The 13,531-nt window shown below is 48.2% G+C and overlaps 1 protein-coding gene across 1 annotated transcript in view; it reads right to left on the reverse strand.

Moving 5' to 3' along the window:
- LOC125986118 (cadherin-6) overlaps window positions 1–13,027 on the reverse strand; it is a 29,519-nt gene extending 16,492 nt beyond the window's left edge. Inside the window, exon 1 of the mRNA XM_049749545.2 lies at window positions 12,840–13,027. The gene's annotated coding sequence lies outside the window, so the exon portion shown is untranslated. The remainder of the gene's footprint in view (window positions 1–12,839) is intronic.
- Between the last annotated feature and the right edge of the window lie 504 nt (window positions 13,028–13,531).

Raw genomic sequence — 13,531 nt, forward strand, 5'->3', positions numbered from 1 at the left:
TGGCGAAGCACCCTATGGCGCCCGGCGAGCCGAGGCTACCTCGTCGCAGCCTCGGGGGTGCAATTAAAAGTGAGGCAGGAGAATGTCAGCCAGGTGGGTGAGCCAGCGCGATGGAGGTAGGAAAAGAGGGGAAGGGAGGTGTGTGTGTGTGTGGGGGGGGGGGGCACAGTTCAACAGGGGGAGGGTCTTAAGGCCTCCATACTGGATGAACCCTTTGGGTCAACTTTGACCCGTTTGTATACTTGTATCGAGCTCACATATAGGTTTGGGGGCGGGGCAGGAAAAAATACTTCCAAAGCTGTTTTACTTGTAACAATCTGCTAAAGCATGCAAGTTAGTTTGTCGTTAATTTATCACAACGACAATACTCTCTCAGTTTCATCATCTGCGCTCCTCTTGCTATGCAAACAGATATAACTCCCAGGGAACCTCATCAATAGGTATTGATCGATTGCAGCGCCGTCTAGACTCCCCGACGCTTTGGCGCAACAACGCCAACGCCGTTTTTTTAATGTGATGTATGAAGGCATCGTCGCATATCGATCACTTGCCATCCCGCCGGGCCTTCGACAAATGTTGATGATATCAAGCGGGAAAGTCGGACAACACGAATCAGGCTGCAAAAATGAGGATAAATGAAAGCAAAAGTCGGAGACATTGCAAGCATACTCAATACAGGGAGCCGAATTAACGCTGGCAAAATTGTTTCATTAAGACACCTTCGGAGGCTTTCGTCATGTTGAAAATGTAGATAAAACCTCAAATGGCCTTTTGTTGAACCTTCTCTTGCTGTGTTTTTATTTTTTTGGAAACAGCACAGACATCAATAATGGCTGACTGCTACTGTATTTGCCTCATGTGCTCATCCTGCCACATGGCAGTTAGCGAGCCATGGGGGTGAATATGTTTGCAGCCGCCGACTTGCTCCTCTCTGACTCTCTTCTGGCCGCCGCATAGCAAATAAGTGGAATGAATCACACAATCTGGGCCAAGTCCACCAGAGCCCCCAATTTTGCCTCCTTTTCTTTCCCTCCTCGCATCCGTCAGTCCGACGCAGTAGCCGAGTGGCCCACTTTGGAAGCCGCAGAGGCCTGCCCCAGTCACCCTTCATTTTGTGCGGCGTTGGCTGCAACTCGCCTCTTGTCTTCTTCCTTAGGTGGAAACGGTGCCGACTGATCAAGCCACAAGCAGCACTCCCCCGCCCCCCCCCTATAGATTTCGAATCTTGGCCTTCCTGTGTGGATGAAAACACAACACGCAGTCTGAAAAACTTCAGTTCCTGTTCAAACTGTCATAGAGACACAGACGACATGGCCGCTGAATGAATAGAGGCCGTCTGTTTACATCAAAGGCGTTTTTATCTTCTGGAGTTCACCACCAGTTTGCACATGACGGCCTGACAAAGGTGGGAGGTGTCCGGGGGGGGTGTACTGGCTTCCTGCTTCCCCCGCTGTGGTCTTTGCGCTCACCAGCCAGTCCCGACGTCCGCTCGCTCGATGCAAATCAATGAGCGAGACGCTTGAATTCAAAGGCATCCATTTGGGGATCTGCATGTGACTCTTAAGGATGATTTGTTGCCATTCAGGACAATTAAGATGACATCACGCCACGCTCAGGAAAGGGAGGGGCTTTGACCCCGCACAAAGTGGACTTCTGTTCTCACGTCAGTCGCCACGGTTACCGGAGTGGAGGCAAAGGCAAGGAGGCTTATGTATTCATGAGAGTGCACGTTAAGTGTAGCAGAGGGTCAATGGCGAGAAAACACAATTGTCGCACAACGCTAAATAATACATGACGCTAAAACAAAGCCGCGGCCGGCTAAAATACGGCCGCAATAAAACCAGCGCACAGAGGAAAGAGTTCCCCCCTCGACGGAGAGTAACGACCTTTACGCCGCCGCCTCCATAAAACAAGGCGCTGACAGTCGGCAGCGCCTGTTTTTTGCGTTATTAACGACCTCACGTGGCGCCTTTTTACGCCTCTTAAATTGGAGCAAATTTCTCCCAAACTGCGCGCCAGCAGCGAGGCGAGCAGGTGCTCGGGAAGTCGTTTGTCACCGGCCGGCCGGCCAGCCGACGACGCACGTGCCGCCCGCACAAACAGACTTTTTTTTTTTGCTCTTCCTCATATTTGCATCTGCTAGCCGTTTCCTCATCATCATAGTAAACACCAGTTGACAATTGTGCCCCCCCCTTCCATAAAATGTCTGCCAGTCATAAGCACACATCCATAAATAACAATGAAGGTGCTGTAGAAAGTAAACAAGATTTGCATACAAATGTTGACATGAGCCAAAGTTCCTCTCGTGGCCGTTTAGCTGGACGTGAGGCTCGGGCTCGGGCTCGGGACCAAGCATTGTCATGTTTTCTACAAGTTCTGCTATTGTGATTTGTTCTCGCTTCTGATTGGCTGAGGCAGATCATGTGATTCTTTTAAAAACACACGCAAAGCAGAATCATCAACATCAATCCGCATTTGCGCTTCTTCAACCTTGTGGTTGATTCACCTTTATTTACCTCGTTTTATAGCCCCCCCGGGGGCGTCGCCCGCTGGACCAAATGAGGCCTGTGATGGGCTGTTTTGCTTTTATCGCCACCTCGCCGACCCCCACGGGAGTGGACGGCTAATGAACAAAGAAGGCCGATTGATCGCCGTTTGCCTTTGATTCCCGAGCGGCGACGGGGCGCACGCTTGGCTTGGCTTGGCTTCTCTGATGGCCGCGCTCGCCTTTTCTCCGGGATGCTGAATTGCCGATTGTTTGCAAAGAGGGAGCGACGAACCAAGGGAGTGTTCAGAGAGGCAGGAAGTGACCCTATCGTGGGGGGGATCGTGAACCGGGGTGTCAGAGGGTAACAAGACCAAAGGGGACTGTGGGAACCAAAATGCTTACGTGGTCCAAGGGGTCAGAATTTGCCCTCAAATTTGAAGTGAAATATGAACTCCGGGCAATGACAGCGGCCTCTTTGTTACCGATACCGGTTCATTGCAGACAGACTATCTATTGACGTACGCTCCAAAAAAGAGATTTAATTTAATTTTCTTTTGTATTTTTATTTTATTGTGTCATATACTGGCAAAATGTACAGTACCCGACTTTTGGATGACCGAGTTGTAACCCATCAACGCTCCTTTCAACGTCGTCCACCTCCAGTGAAAGTTCAGCAAGGCTGCAAGCGAGCACCCGGGCGCGCTCGCAGGAAGTTCTCGTTCCGGGCCAAATGAAAGATTGAATTATTTGTCCTTATCGCGTGGCCAGCACATGGCGGCCCGGTTTCTATTTCCCATTTCACACCTGGAATGTTGCGAGATAGCTCGTGTTCCTTTTGGACCCGATTGACAATCGGCAGTCAAAAGACGGAATTATCTATCGCAAGGCTACCGCCCACACGCCCCGCCCCCGCCCGGCTTCCTCCGTGCGCTGTTATTCGAGATAAACAATCAATAGTGCATTAATGCGTCCCGCTCTCCGAGCAATGTCACCGGCTCACTTTGAGCAGCTAATCTTGCTCAGCAACTGGAAAAATGATAGATTGGAATTTGACTGCCTTGGGGCCGTCACTCGCTCACGTTTGAGGTCAGCGTGTGTTTCCTTTGCTTCCTCTGGCGACGTTAAAAGACGTACCCTCGCCTTCTTTACAGCAAAGGTGACCACGTTTATTGCAGAGTGGGGGGCGGGGGGTGAGGCGGGCGAGCAATCGATTTACAGCGAGGACTGGACGTTTTAAACATGATTCCCAGCCAGACATTTAAAAGCATTGCAGTGCTCTTGATTTGATGAGCGCTCCCCTTACGGAATTCTGATGACGTTCCTGTTCCTGCAGGAGGGAGGGCGAAGGAGGGGAGGGAAAGGTCGTTGGGCCGCGCTATGGTCCCGCTTCCTCTTTGCAACGTGACACATTTGCATCTGCATTCCCAAAGCTGCCATTGAGGGGAAGAAAAAGGGCGGCTTTTTGTTGGGAACCTCTGTGAGAAAAAAACAAAACAAAGGCGCACTTATGAAGAGGCCCCACTTGCCTCTCCTTCCCCCCAGACGCCAATCAAACACTCACTCGCTCCCCTTTCATTAGTGTACCCCCTCCTCACGACCCCACAGCCAGACAAGAAGAAGACTCCGCCAAAGACCGAAGAAGACCTTCAATTCAAAAACCTGTTTATTTTGCAGCACTGACTCACTCTGGTCATGTGAAACGTCTTTCGGTGTTTTAGGGAAGCGTTCATGTCAAGTGCCAAGCTTCCAGTTTTAAGGAGAAAGAAAGAAAGGCAAGGCTTGGTATGCTTGGGTTGGCTGGAAAGTAATGTCGGGGCAGAAGGAGACCAAAGTGGAGCTCTTGTGTTAGATTCAAAAGAAAATCAGCTTCGGAGGATGTTAGCGTGTCATTTCCCGGCCGCAACCCGGCAAAGTTTAGACGAAAACAATCAAAAACTACAAACTAGAAGACATCTGGAAGATTCGACTTTAAATTAACCCCACCCCTAAGACTAACCTTTAACCTAACCTTGTTTGATGCTAATGTAAGAAATATCTAAGATGGGGTCGCATTGTTTGATCCAGAAAGTCTTCTTGTTTTTCTCGTGTTGACTGGCAAGCTCCCCGTAGAGGCGAGCGCTCGGCTTCCGATTGGTTGCACGGTTCAAAAAGTTGTCCGGACTTGCACATTGGGCGAGACGCAAGCTCAGCCACCCACACAAATAAAAGCGTACACGGCCCGAACGCGACACAGCGAGAACGTTGTGAAGAACGTGCTCATCAATGATGCAAGATGGCTGAGCAGATGTCAGCTTTTTCCGTCAACACGGCTTGCGTCAGACGGGTCGGGTTGAAGCAGCGCCCTCGCGCTCGCCTACCCATTTACGAGGTTGCGGCAATTCTTCTCGGACAAGTTCGCCGGGTAAATTAAGTCGCTTGTCCTGCTTGTGCTACCAGAAATAAAAGCAGCAGCGTGTTTGCTATCCTCACCCCCTCCCTGTTGGAACAAACAATCCCCCGAAGCCTCTAAGGCAGCATGGTCAGTCGCACACGTGTTTGTTGTTGACACCAATATGGTGGACGTCACTTGAGGTTAGAGTAAATAACATGAAACCTTTTTTTATTTTGTTGGGAGAAAACAATTTGGGAATCCCGTCTGTGCACCACTTGACCTTAGCATCTTGGCTATTAGCAGCAGTTTTTTTTTTTTTTGTCAAGCACCACCTGCCGCTGTTAGCGTACCCTTTGACCTCTGCTGTGTCACCTAATCTCGCTCTCTCCGCCATCTCAGCCCGCTCAGACTCTCTTAAAAGCCACTTAGAGGCTCCCAGACCAGCAGATTGAATTAAAGCTTTGGTAAATCAAATTAGCGTTGGAGTGAGCGAAGCCTCGTAGGAGCGTCCCGTCTGGACGTCGCGTGTCATGGGGTGACATCATGGCCGCCTGTAACATTCTAATTGGTGGGTGGGGAGCCGCCCATTCACAGGCCTTGAATGCTGAATCAATTGGATTTGTCCGAGTGAGGAGATTGGTTTTATGAATTTGCCATTTGGAGATGTTGCAACAGTTTTACAGCCCAAAGCAGATCAAGATTGAGAACGACAGCACTGTTTTATCACATTAATAAAAAATAAAAAAAATTATATATAAATATATATATATGTATGTACTTATAACCCTCAGAGCAGTGATGCTAATGAGATTCTAATTCTAATTAATACAAATGGAATGTTTAATGCAATTTTTCCATTTCAAAGAAAGTCCGGCGGCGGCGGCGGCGTTGCCCGAGCACACAGTGGGATTATCCTCTGGCAAACAAGAACCCGAGTTTGCCTTCATCGCCTTGATTAGATCAAACTGGCTCGGAGCTCCTGACACTCGAGGGGGGCTTCGTAGCGGCGCCAAGGCTCCGCTGGCCAGACCTGCCCCACTTCTCGGGCCTTCCTGGCATATCCGTTGAGTCGTCCTTTGTTTTTTAGATTCGATCTGCTCTGTGAGTCGCTGCTCCACGCAACCGTATGAGCCCCCATACTGTCCGCAGCCCCACCCTGCCCTAGTTTTCTCAGGAAACTGGAAGCTTCACAAAAACAAGAAAGAAGGCCACTCAGGGAGGTTAAATGACGGGAACGTCCTCCACATCCTTCACGGCAGTATCGATAGAGTCTTCCGTGTTGCGTCTTTCTTGGGGCATTGAAATCGATAGCAACCGAACTGCTGTTTGTTTTCCAAGACGTTCGACCCGTCCAGTCACATGACTTGATGAAGCCCTCTCAGATGAGAAGAGAGTTGTGAGCCTTTAGAGCTTCCGTATGTCGAATGGAGCTTCATTACCTCTGCACCATTTCACCCCCTTGCGCTGCCCAAGCATAATTGGAGGCCCGCGAGACCCCAAACGTCCATTTGTCACGTATTGCCGTCAATGCGGCCCGTCACGGGATGACCTTTCCTCAAAGTGGACGGCTTTTGCCGCCCCCGTCGCCATGGGTTTCTACACTAGCGTGCTATTCTTAGCGGCGGCGTCCTTCCGGCACACGTCGGCTCGCTCCCGTACGACAGGTAGTTTGTTTGGAGCGCCTTCCATTTTATTTCTTTCCCGGCTTGTCAGAGGAACGCGCTAATGGTGGCGAGGGAGCCCACAATGACGCCTGCTTTGCCTGTTTCACTCGAGGGGGGGGATCGTCAGAAAAATAGCAGCTTTGCTGATGTGCCGCCTGTTCATTTACAGAAAAAAAATGATAAGAAGAAAGTCACAAAGGCTTTTTGTGCACACAATGGAATCCAGATATCATTCAGGAAATAGACAGGAGACCATTATCCACAGGAGGAGGGGTGACAGGCCCAGGGGGAAGAAATGTGCGCACCAAGACAGCCAATCCCCCGCCCCCCCACACAAGCCTCAAGCCAAGCAGCAAAGAGACTTTTTTTTTCTCTTTATTTTTAAAAGCCGCAGTGTTGCTGTCATCTGCAATAACGCCCATCATTTCTCCTGCAGGCTGCTGGAGAGCACAAGAGAAGCACACGCGCACACGCACGTGCGCAATGACTATGTGGCAGCTGACGACCTTCAGCCTGGTGCGCAAGAAGCATCATGACTGCAAACCAGGCAGGCATGACTAATCGATCATTGATTCATCAATTTTAAGGCCATGGTGCGGGATTCAAAGTTAGCTCATCGCAGCTCGACGAATATGCAGCCTCAACGGGCGGCTGCAGAAACGTACGGGCAACGTTTTGGAAAGGTTTGGTTTGAACCACTAGATTGCTTTCACACACAAAATGGCAGCAAGCGGCAGATCGCGACGCAGACCCGACGAATCGATTTTTGATGCATCGGCATTTTGTCCACCATGTTAAATTTGCAGTGTGGAAGATGGATGGACAGACGGATGGATACGTTCCCCTGCAGGGCAGTGGCAAGGTCAGTGCAGCCTCAACGGGCAGCAACTGCTGCTGCTGCTGCTGCTGCTGAAATTTGAGGAGCATTTAGAGGTAAACATTGTGTTGTCATTATGCTTTCACACGCACATGATTGCTGATTCATCATCTGTCAAAGATTTTTTCTTTCCCCCTCTGTCAGGCCAAAATGTAAACCATGTGTTCTCTGCTTTCACTCTTTTAGAGTTCGACAGAGCTTCACGGGCCTCCGGATCGTCCACCGGGTTTAGTGATGAGGTGAGATATAACTTTGCAGAAATGTTTTGATGGAGAGCTGTTGCAGTGGTGCATCTCTAATGACTTGCTCCCCTGGTCACATGACTCTTGTTCCGCTCTGTAGCGCAGCTGTGCTCATAGTGGATCCCCTATTAGCCCGCTGTCATCCCTCGGTCAATATGAGCCCACGCTCGCCCCCTCCCTGGTCCAAACCTCCATGTCGGCCGGCACCTCCCGCCCGACCGTGCCCTTGTGCCCGCCGCGCGCTCGCTTATTAAGCGGCTGTCACGTTGAGCGGCCGGGCCCCAGACAGCCGTTAGAGGCTCACTGCAGGGTCGCTTAAGCTCGCGGGGCTTTGCGCCGAAGGGGGGGGGGGGGGGGCTGCTGTGGTCCCAACAAACACACACACTGCAAGGACAGCAAGAAGAGAGTTTAAAGACGGATTTGCGCTGCCAGAGCACAAATCATTTATTAAACCATAATTCTGGCGTGAAGTATGAATTTAAGAGCAACATTTAAAACGCTAACTTGCCTTGCTTGAATCCTTTTAATGGCTGACTAATGTTGCTTGGATCCTAAATGTCAATATACATGTGTACATATATTTTCATATGGTAGGTAAAGACAGGCCTGAAAATGGCTGACACTGAAATGACTTTGAAAAAAAAAAATAGTTTTCAAGGCTAAGGAAAACTATAACCGGTCTATTTCCGTCATGTAAACTGTTCGTTACAGAAGCAAAATGTTCCAATTTGGGCAAGTAATTTAGCGAGTTGATTTACGCGCGGTGGCAGCGGTGACCTCCGCCGCTCAGCAGGAAGCGGCCGCATGCAAACAGGAGCCGCAGACGCGCCCGCAGCCATGCGAGACTTGATTAGATTTTGATAGCGATCTGGATCCGTGATTCCCACTATTAGATTATTACCGTGCAGCTTCACGCACACACACACACGCGTGCTGGATCGAGGGATTTCATTCCAAATCCAATCCCAAACTCCCCCCGCGTGCCGTCGCTGGGTCAAAAAATCGATTTCACCTCAAACGGAAGACAGACGGACAGATGGACGGACGGACGCTCGGTATCCTTGAGGGAAGTGACTCGAGTTGGAAAAGAAGCCTTCCTGCACCTTTTTTTTCCGGACAAAATGTCTTTAAATAATATCTTTAAAAAAATACCAACGTGAAAATGTAACCTAATCTCTTAAAGTCTTTAATCTAAAAAACAAACAAACACTTTTATCTTATCTCTTTTGCGTTACAAAAAAAATAATGCCATTTCACCCCCCCTAAAAAAAAATTGTTTTTCTTCTACAAGCCTTTTTGCTGAATCAAGTAGGGAGAAGATGGATGAGTCCATTGCGTGAGAAGGAGGGGTTAGTACAACCAGAGTAAATGAAGCATTTTGATGCGTTTCAAAACAAACAAGCATCAAAAATAATTAATTGGCCACGATAAATGTGTTGATTAAGACTACAAGAATACTGAGTGTTAAAAATAGACAAACACTTGAGTCATCAGTTGGAGGAGATGCTGGCGGGCGTTTGCTGCCGCCTCTTTGCACCTGAGAGGACCAACAGCCCGGCTGCAAGTTGGAAGGCGAACGCTCCTAATTAGAAACGCCGTGGCGCTCGTCCTGCGCTTGTGTGTGAGTGTGTGTCGAAGGCGGGGGGAGCGGTGGCGATTGGCAGACGCTTCTTCAACATTGGCAGCACTTTGTCGCCTCCCACCCAAAAGAACAAATCCAAAGTGATTTCATCCTGGAGCGCCAAGCGACTGTGTAAAGATGGACTTTTTGCTCATCCTCACTTGTGTGTTTGTAAACTCGCGGGTTCCTCAATAGGCGGCGCCGGGCCAGATTTGGACCAACTGTTCAATTCAAGGGCGACAACTCGAATTTTTTTTTTTTACAAATGTCATTATTACTACAAAATTCCGATTTTAGAAATGAGATTTTTATTTTGTAAAAAAAATTAATTAAAAATGCCTATCCTTGAAAAAATACCCACCCCTTGAGGAAAAAATTGTTAAAAAAATCTTTTTAATTTAATTTTTTTTGTCGTAAGATTATGATTTAGTTTATACTCGAAAATATATGGATTTGCTATAATCTCAAGAAAAATATGAGTCAAAAAACAAAGGTTTTCAACTTAAAAAAAAATCCACTCCATTCTTATTTCAAATTTACATTCAATCCTGGAGGACCTTTTTTATCAAGTAGTTTCTATATCAAAAAATGCACTTTATATGTTCAAACTCAATCTTAAACGTTCTAAATCAATCAATCCAGCTTTTTTATCAAGTATTTTCTATATCAAAAAATGCACTTTATATGTTCAAACTCAATCTTGAACGTTCTAACTCCAGTCAGTGTTTAGCAACATAGCGTACGGAGTAAAGCACTCCATTATGGAAGCTGATTGCCTTCTGTTCCAGACGTGGCCTTTGCAGACATTTTCCTCAAGTGGAACGCTTTCACTTTGAATTGACAACATCTGCTCTAGTCTGCCAGCTATAGCCTCTAAGAGCACACACAAAAACACACACGCACACACAATCACCATGCAGCCTGTTTGGAAGTAGATTTAGGACTTGAGTGGAAGTGCTGCACAAAGCAGGAGAGCTAATGAGGCATTGTTCAGCGAGGTGTGAATGCAAGTTTATCTTTTTGCCACACGGTGAGACAAACGAGGCTTTTTTTGGGGGGGGGGTCATTGGGATTTAGGAGGACTTGCCACTGAGCTGCCATTCTGGCCCACATCCAGCCTCAAAATCCTCTCAGCGGAGACCCGTGGAAAAGTCACCGCCACTGTCGTCGTGTCGTTGTCAGTCGTCGCGGCAAACGCAAAGTCGTAAAGACAAAGTCATCCGAGCGGCGCAGACGGCGGGCCTAACGGAAAACAGACGTTTTCCAGAATCGGGGGCCGGGAGCCTCTCTGCGGCTTGCAAATGTTCTCTTGTGGTCACATGATGACAAGTTAAGAGCAAACAAAGATGGCGGCTGCACAAAGAGACAAGTGTTGAATGAAAAGAATGAGAAAGATTTTAGCCAAGCGTCCGCAAAGTTGCGCAATTTTCAGACCACACATTTTCTCTCCAAAATGTAATCCAGTGACACGATTTTTTTGGTTCAACAATTTTGCCCCCCCACAAGTGAAGATGGCTTGAAAAATATTTTTTCTACCCGATTCCTCTTGAACCGGAAAGTTAGCGCCGGTGTGCTACGGTCATGCTGTTTTGTTTTAGCTGCAACATTCAACCTTGATGAGGCAGACAAGCTTGACATTTCTCACACAAACCCGGCCCAGATGTTTTCCTCTTGTCTCAGCAATCGCTCATACGATGCTGACGTTTTTTTCTTTTTAATGCCAAGCTAACACAATTGACACTTCATTCGTCAGCCTAGCGTGGAATCTGGGCTGTGCTACTCTTTCTCCGCAATCAGTCAAATGGTTCTAATCTAACACAATTTAAAAAATAAACAACACAATTTTAAACTTCCACAAGGCAGGTAAGCTTGAAGTTACTTACTCACTCACATGGTGGCGCTGTTTTTTAGCATATTAGTATGTATGCATGTGACTTTTGCTTTGACCTTTTGTCTAATCTCTGTCAAACTTGAATTATGTCTCGAAATTACAAGTGTCTCTCAAAAGGCCACACCCTGAAAGAGTCTTAATACCGAGCAAATTGAGCGTGACGGTTACGATGCCAAGATTGAGTCTTTCTCATTTAGTTTCCAACATGGACCGATTTAGTCGAACAAACAGACAAAACAAGCTCGCTGCCTGAAGGGGCTATTTGCGTTTCCAAATGTCGCCAGTATACATCCATTACAGTCACCGGAAAATGTGGGGGAGGAGGGTGGGGGGGTTGCGTCTGCTAGGAGTTTTGCCATTATGAGCTGCAGTGGCGGAATGAACATCGGCCATCATCGCCAGCGACGTGGCCCATCTGGAGCGCACGTAACATCATCAAGTCGGGATCAGCGGTCAGCCACCATCGCGTGACGTCATGGCCCCACGGGGGCACGGGCCAGATGGAAACCTTTTCTTTGGAAAACCTAATCTGCTGAGTTGGTGACTTGACAGAGATCAAAAAGTGAGCGTTGGGTCTTAGAATCTCAACGCTGCTCGAAAGGATGCAAATGATTGCGCTTAGTTGTTTTTTTTTTCTTTCCTGTCCCTGCTTGTCACAGCAGTTCTCGCTTACACACGCCTCCCGTACCCACACACACACACACACACTCTGGACCCAACATATGAGCTTGTGCTATTTGCAGCCCCTTTAAATATTCAGCACCTGCCGTGTTCCCCGCTCGTCTTTGATCAGACTCCGATTCCACTGTGCCCGCTTTCATGTGCAGGCATCAAACCGGCGCAACCTGCACCGTGAGCCTGCCCCGCTCACTCGCCCGCGCACATTTCTTCCCCTCTCAACGGGATGCTCGCCATCGCCAGGTCCACAACAGGCAACTTGTTCACACCAGGAGGAGGAGGAGGAAAGGAGCTGAGTATAGTCCAGCATGTGTCCTGCCCTCTCTACTCCTCATTAGTGTATGTGTGGAAAAAGTGAGTGCTAAATCCCAATGCCGTCTAAATCTAAATCCTAAAATGCATCTTCATAATCACAGCTCAGCTGAGAGCTAAAAGTGACAAGTTTGCAGAAGCGTGCCGGTTAACTAAATCTTCCAAAAGACACCCAAATCTAAACATCACTTTTCAGTACTAATGTTTACATTTTATTCTCTTCTAATTTTGTCTAATTTAATTATCTCGTAAATCCAAACAGGACGGCAATAAACAAACAAAGAAAGCAACAAAAAAGGCCATAGCATCTCGCCAGTAACCGCCCCATACATGCACTGAAGCGTCGTACCTGCAAGTACCCGAGCAGCGGGGTGGGAGGAGGGGAGGGGGGGTCGTTAGATGCGCCCCTGCCTGCGCGTGCGATATCAAGTTTAACCCCCCGCGATAAAAGCGCACACAAGTCGCGTGTCACCTGGGATTTTCGCCGCTACTCTGGAATGAATTCCGGGATGTGGAGGCAGGGGAAAAAAGTTTAAATCAAACTGGAAAAAGCTTTTTTTTTCTTTGGTGAATAAACATGAACGCATAAAGAAGTCGTTTGTTGCACAAACCCGATGATACGAAACCCAGAAGAATCAGCCAGGCCGGACCGGAGCGAGCGCACAAACAAAGCCGAAACGTCAGCCTCTCCTCACCTGCAGGGCACGAAGGGAGCGGCGGCTTGGTCTCCGCGGAAAAGTGGCGGCAGGGATGGAGGGGAGGCTGCAAGATGCAGCGAGAGAGGAGTATCCGATTGAGAGCAGCCAGCGTACGTCGCCGCGCGTCCGCAGCAACTGCGTCCTCGCTGGCTGGATGACACGGAGGCTGAGGGGACGCCAGCCGCCCATTGGCTGTCGAGTCCCCGGCAGCGGGCGGTGGGAGAGGGGGGTGACTGAGGGGGATGGCGGAACGGAGGGAGGGAGGATGGGGGCGCTTGGTGGAGGACGGGGGGAGAAAAATAACGGCGTTTAAGTTAAACGCCTGTGTTTAAAGTTTCAATCCGTTTGGGCTCCAAACACTTTTGATGAAGTCACAATTTTTTCGAAGAAAAATAATTTCATTTGTGGTGTACGATCTGGAATTGACAAAGTTAGTTTATTATTTATGTTTGAAAAAAGTAAATCATTATTGTGACATTATTTTTAATCAGGCAATCTCCTACAATCCACTCAAAACGTCAAACATACAACCCACGCCGCTTACATTTTAATTCATTAGGAAACATTTTCTTCCATAAAATGTGAAACCGCTAAAAGAGTAATTTTGCCCTTTTACTTTGCACTCAGAATTGACATTTGAAGTATGTAAACATCTTAATAAATGATAAGTGTGTACAATATGTGCTCTC

This window comes from Syngnathus scovelli, chromosome 18 (assembly GCF_024217435.2).
Source record: "Syngnathus scovelli strain Florida chromosome 18, RoL_Ssco_1.2, whole genome shotgun sequence".
NCBI lineage: Eukaryota > Metazoa > Chordata > Actinopteri > Syngnathiformes > Syngnathidae > Syngnathus > Syngnathus scovelli.